Raw genomic sequence first — 7,500 nt, 5'->3', positions numbered from 1 at the left:
AAGAGAAGGAGGAGAAAGAGAGAAATTAGCAGGAAACTAATAGTGGAGAGATGTAGAGCGATAGGTGAATAATGATAAAGCTTCAAGACATGGAAGTAGGTATATTTAGTGGAAGTGAAATGTACGAGGACATTAGTCAAAGGTCGAATTTTATAGAATGGTAGAAATCACTTATAGGAACTAAAGGTATGTTTCTGCCAATGTTTGCAACGATAAACGTGTGTACAAGAGGATTCTCTGATAACAGGATGAAATGCATTTCACAGTTACAAAGCTGAAAAATAGATTTACCTTTATCATACAGAAAAGATATAGAGAAAATATTCCATTCCAAATCAAACTGTGTATTATGATTCTTTAGATACCAAATTAATTTACTAAGCCCAGTATTGTTACGTTTATTGATATGTTTAAAAGTAGAGTAATGATTAGATATTCTTTTGGACACCCGAGATGAAGAACTACCTATATAAAAAACACGTCAGAACCAGGAGTAATTTTATATTGATAAATAGAGTTTCTAGTTTTAGAATTACTGCTAAGAAAACGAATGCGATTGGAGTCAACATCAGAAACACTAATACCGTTGCTATTATTAGCTAAAGAATGGTTAGTGTTAACAAAATCAATGTTACTATCCACTTGCAAGGCACAAGAAAATAAATATATGTTCTGGCCTTACCCACGATCCTTTACACAATATATTCTACACAATGCTTCATGGTAATTATTCCATTATAATATATACACACACACATACACGCGCGCGTGCGCGCGAGGAGTGCTAAAAGGTTCCTTTGGGTAACAGAAAATACAGGAGAATCATTTAATTATGATTTTATTCAAACTGTTACCCTCTCATACACTTATTGCATTGGCTCTTCAGTTTTTCTAAACCATATGAAAGAACTCGGAAGGTTGGGCCTCCAACCGCGTTTTCACCACACCCTTAGAGCCGGGAACTTTTTATCATTCCCTTGTATTTGTATATGTATGCATATTTGTGTGTGTGTATATATCTCTAACTGTATGTATGTGTATATATATATATATATATATATATATATATATATATATATATATATATATATATATATATATATATATATATATATATATATATATATATATATATATACAGAGAGAGAGAGAGAGAGAGAGTAGGAAAGCGAATGAAGAAAACTTCGATTATCTCCACGTGGTGAGTTGTAATGCAAAAAGTATAGATATAAAATAAGAGAACGAAAATGCACACAGTTTACATAGTTTTGATATATTTTAAATGAAAGAGTATTGTGGTTGTCGACCGGTTTCGCTTTTGCTAATCATAAAATTGAAATTATTGTAATTTCGTATTATCTTAAGATTTTAGTTCATGTTCTAGAACGAAAGTTTGTGAATGAATCAACAAGTAGAAAAATCTAAGGGGAGGTAATTGACGATAGTTATTACTCGGAACAGAGGAGGTAATTGCTCATTTTTGGGGTGAGATAAATCAACATACAAAAACTCATAAGCTAAAGTAGTGATATGAAATATGTACAGTGATTGATATGTGATCATGAATTAAAATATATACTTGGTTAGAAGATGTGGACGTCCAAACTGTGGAACATACCTCAACCTACTAGAAGGCTTGGAATTCCAATTCAAATAAAGAGAGAGGTTCACAAATAAGACCAACTTCACTTGTACATCCGAGAATTTAATTTATGCGATAACTTGTTCAAGTTGTGGACACAACTATATAGGAGAGACAAGTATGTCACTTAGACGGAGAACCATACTACTTAAGGAACAGATCCGTTTCCCAAAGTATAGACAGATACCTTTGAGTGAACACATAGAGAGATGTGCAGGGAATTTCCAACCAAATTTCACAGTTTTCGTCTCTTCCAGTGCAAAGAAACAGTTTCCGTACAAGAACATTTAGATAAAGAAAATTTATTTATCGAAAAATACAGAACACTCCTAAATATGACCGCATAACCAACTTTGGTCTCAGTATATATTTTAATTCATAATCATATATTCATCACTGTACATATTTCATATAACTACTTTAGCTTATCAGTTTTTGTATGTTGACTTATCCCACTCTAAAATTGAGCAATTACCTCTCCTGTCCCGAGTATTAACTATCATCAAGTACCTTCCCTTAGATTTTTCTAATTGTTGATTCATTCACAAACTTTCCCATAAAAACATGGACTAAACTAAAATTTTCTTAAGAAAATACGAAATTACAATAATTTCAATGTTATGCTTAGCGAAACCGAAACCGGCCGACAATCACAGTACTCTTTCATCTAAGATATATTAAAACTATGTAAACTGTGTGTATTTCTCTTCTCTTATATATATATATATATATATATATATATATATATATATATATATATATATATATATATATAGGGAGAATTCACAAGAAAACAAAAGAAGAAGACAGGTGGTGTAGAAAACAAACAGATGTATTAGTATAACGCTCAGGAAGTGAAAAAGTCTTTAACGTTTCTATTCTACGTTCTTCCAAAGAAAGGAGCACAAAGAGAAACAAGGAGAGAAACATGCGTGTGATTGTGTAACATATGGTATAATTATAAACATGCCAAATTTTAGCCATTTCTCTGCGGACTGAAAAAAATAATGAAAAACCTTAATCGATTTTCGAACCGTATTGGGCTCTCATCAGAGGAGTCTACATCATTCTGACAGCCTCTAGAGAAACAAGCAGCCAAACTCTTTATATACTCAACAAATGCAGCATTTACTCTATGAAAGAGTTCCTAATTTACATAACGAAAGTGTTTACCACTATAAATACCAGCGGCCTGTCAACGGGGATCTTAATTCACACAGTATGAAGGTATGATATAATATATATATCTAACATATATATATATAAATAGTTGTAAGGATGAAGTCAAGCCAAATAGTTATATTTTGAAATCATTTAATACGTACGTTTCAGGTTAGCGTAATTTATAAGAACTGCAGCCATTACGTAAACCTTCCTCAAAGATTTCAGAAAGTTTGACTTCATCATTACAACTAATATGACTCGATGCCAGTACAAACTAGCAGGTCTTGATTTCACTTAAGTGGATACTCTAACAACAATTTCGAAAATCCGGTACCGTGCACTGCTTCTTAACGTAACACGAAATAGAGAGATAGATAGATCGATCGATAGATAGATAGATAGATAGATAGATAGATAGATAGATAGATAGATAGATAGATAGATAGATAGATAGATAGATAGATAGACAGACATGCATACATACATATGCGTTGAGTTACGTCCCTGTGCATCAATATATGATTAAGAACTCTCCTATAAACAAAGATTGACAAAATAAATACTGGAGATCGATATGACCAACTAGAACAACACCTTGACAGTATTACTCCAGCATGAACCTCTAAACCCAGTAAAAAACTAATAAAAGTATTTTATATAGATACAAGTAACGAACATCACAAATTTATTGTCGAGATTAATGAGATCGCGTGATGCTCATGACTTTTGCAATGTAGTAATAGTGTAAATAAAATATAAAAGTGCCAGGCTGGAAAGTAAAGAAAATTACAGACTGCTTCTTTCCTGATGTTTTTTCTTATTTACCTAATTTATTGTCTATGACGCTTATGAGCGTCATACAAAATATTGCTTTAGTTATTGATTTCTTTTCCATTTTTTTTCTCATACACGAAAAGTAGTACTAAATATACTAACCACAATATACGGTCTGAGCTCAAATACTAGTCAACTTTGCTTTTCATCCTTTAGGTGCCGATAAAATAAAGTATCAGTCAAGTACTGGAGTTGAAGTAATCGATTAAACCCACCCCACGAAAAGTGCGGGCCTTGTGCTAGAATTTGAAACCATTATTTTAGAGTATAGGCATTAAGCTGACAGAATCATTAGAGCGTTGTAAAACTGCTTTATAGTACTTCATCCGTCTCTTAATGTTCTGAGTTCAAATCCTGACGTCAACTTTGCCTTTCAACCTCTCCCACCTCAAGTACTGAGGTCGGTGGCATAAACTAGTCCCATCTACTATAAATTGTTGGTCTTCTGTCTAAATCAGAAGCTATTATTTTAGAATTAATATTTTTACCGAGTTAGATTCATATGATCCAGTCGGATTGGCGTTTGTTATTGATTTCGATATAAATCTAAATTAAGAAAGAAAAAAATCTAAATCATAGAGAAACACAGTAAGGATTGAAAATGATAGCAAATGTTTGCACTGAAAGCTATTTGAAAGGGAAAAAATAAAGATGGATTGAAAACTTTTTTATTACAATGCATAAAATCAGAAAGAAAAATATGCTAAAGTCGATTTTATGGCTGAAACTTCTTTCTGTTTTTTTCTCCAATATCTTATTTTATCAGAGAAATTATATATAAGAGAATCACATTTAATAACACTAAACAAAACCGATTCCAGAAAAACTGGAGAGTTACCAGCAACGATCAAATAAATTATATGTAACAATAATTCATATGTATGTATGTAGTATAAGAAGATAATAAAAAACAATATGACCAGAGTAACATGAAACCAGTAAGGCTTCATTCAATCTGCACTCGATTCTATTCCTTTAAATCATCATAAAAAATTTTTGACTCAGTATTAACTTATACGTTAACAAATAAAAGCAAATGGAAATGTTTCTCTCTATATGTATGATTAGTAATTTTGGATGTATTTTTCGAATAACACAAACTCTTATGCTATCAATATCGGTGGAGGAATGGTAAACTGCTATCTACTTAGATATATGAAAGATATTTCTTCATTTATATATTTGTTTCGTTTTTAGTATAAGTGATTTTGTTTTCTGTATAATCCGTATCTTGCCCAGCTTTATGTTGAATAGACCGACGCTTATCTAATATCCAAGTAACATCTCAGAAAAGATAGAAAACCAAATGTAAAAAGTATCAATATTTCAAAACCATAGAAAGCTTGTATTGGTATGGATAATCTATGAAGAACACTGCAGTTACCATCCCTGAATAAATAACAAAAACAATATTAGACATTGGGGAAATAAAAGAAAATTCTGGTTTGTTTCATTCCTTTTTTTTTTTTTTTTTCTAGAAGAATAAAAAAGGTTAGAAATCAGATAAGCTAACATCTGTTAAATTTTTTGTTAGTGTACACATGAAAATGGAATCTTTGTATTCTGTGATATACATATCATATCAGTAACATTAAAAATGCGAAGAAATGAATATATTATGTAGAACAAGTTGGCTACAATCAATCATTCTTTTTTCTCTCTTTCCTCCTTTTTTTTTTCTTTTAGTCAAGGACAATTTAAAATAGCGTACAAATAATGGCAGGTAAATAGACTCGTTAGTGAAAAATTTGGCATAGGTTCAGTGAAGATATTGATATGGAATTTGGGATTAAATGATATGACATTTTGAAGATAAAAGCAAAACAAAACAAACAAACAAAAATACAGAAATGTCAGACAGAAGTAAATAAACATATAGGAAATCTCAAACGCCGTGAAGAAGGTTCAAATATTAAAGTGTAAATTTAAATTTGTTTAATAATATTGAATACTTAGTCTTTCATATTGTTTATTATATCTCTGTCATTTCGGGACCAATAAAAATATGCATTGGTCACTGGAGGATCCTTTCTCCCGATCGTTTCTCTGTTTCACAGTTGTTTCGAGAAAAATATGAAATATTAATCACATGATTTAATTATGTAATCGGCTACAAACCTCTCTCAGTAACGTCAGTCTTGTGTCTATGTAATACTTCACTATTTAAAGATAATAGGTTTGTCTCTTGGACAGAACTGCAGCCCTTCAACCAAGAGTGAGTCATGGCAGGATGAATGGCACCTAGTGTGTTCTCGAGCGTTCACAGCCTTCTACCAATCTGAGGATGTTTCCACTATGGTCTTCTATAAAGGATTAATGCCGGGTGGGTAAATGTGATGAGTCCTCAGGGCAACTCTGGGCATCGATGAAAGTCAACAAGCCAAGTCTGTTTCGGAGGATTTTCAAACCGAGGCCCAACGATACTTTCCAGAAATTCTTGGCCTGTGAGTGTTACCGAGTGGCATTGCCGATTAGAGATAAACTCTATAGGCATGGTAACACAGTTAGCTACACCTGCTTGAGATGCGCACAGAACGACGAAACCGTCCTGCACAAGCTTGTACAGGGCTCGATCAATGGTTGTGGAGTTATGCCTAACAGCTGCTATCACGCGTAGAACACAAGCAACTATCAGCCGAAATATCGAAGATCACTTCGCCAACTTCCTATAACCAGGCAGGATAAGCGGTTTTCTTATGGCAACAGTAAAAGAGATTGCGTGGTGGATGCAATTGAAAAGACTGATGGCAAACACTTTCTTTTTCGGCGAGGAAAGGTTTTGCACAGAAATAATCCCTCTTTCTAAACTACAAAACATGGGCCAAAAACAAGAGGAAGTCGACATCATTGGCTGCATTTGCAATGGTAGGTTTTATATCAGAATGTTCTTCTCTCAGACCTTGCCCACTGAAGGCTGACCACAAGATAGCAGTGAAGGATTTGAATTCGGAGTTAGCTTCTCCTAGATAGATTGCCTTCACTACGGCTTTGTCAAACACAGGAGTTCCATCAACCCTGTATATTTATACATTGGTACAAAATTGTACAACAAGAAACAAAAGACAGAGTCAGGTGAACAACAAATAAGGTGCATTAGTTTCACGCTCAGAAAAACTGGAAGAGTCTTTAACGTTTAAAGCCTACGCAATACACACATACATACATACATACATACATACATACATACCACTAAGCCGTGCACGGCTTAGTGGTCAGAGTGTTGCTCGCACTGTTTAGTGGTCAGGATGTTGCTCGCAAGATCGGGGTTTCAATTCCTGAACCGGATGGTGCCCCGTACCCTGTGCCCTTGAGCTGAACACTTTATCTCACGTTTCTATGCGATCACTTTGACACCCTACGTGTGGTACACCATGCACCTGTTCAGGCAACGTCGATTTGATAGAAGGACTGAGCTAATGTACAGTGCATACATTTGGTGGGTATAAACAAGCCATTTATGCAGGTTTGTTCAGCAAGGAATTGCAGGAGAGACTTTTTCTCGGACTACAAGTGACTACCCTCATATATAAAGTTGATATCGATAGACATTTGTGCTCTGAACTGGAAGCTACAGCAACGCGTGAAATCTAGCATTCTACTTTCTTAGCAATTTCTGTTGTAACTTGCCTTGAACCAATTAAATATATATATATATATATATATATATATATATATATATATATATATATATATATATATATATATATATATATATATATATATATATATATATATTCTTTCAATGTGGTGTTTTACAAGTAAGCCTGAGCAACTAAGTACGATCTGAGCAGCTAACGTCATAATTTATCTAAGCACATAGCTTATCAGAATTTAATGACCTAAAGACGATGTATATAAAA

Source organism: Octopus bimaculoides, chromosome 2 (assembly GCF_046866305.1).
Source record: "Octopus bimaculoides isolate indiv1 chromosome 2, ASM4686630v1, whole genome shotgun sequence".
Taxonomy (NCBI): domain Eukaryota; kingdom Metazoa; phylum Mollusca; class Cephalopoda; order Octopoda; family Octopodidae; genus Octopus; species Octopus bimaculoides.
This window is presented reverse-complemented; position numbering follows the sequence as displayed.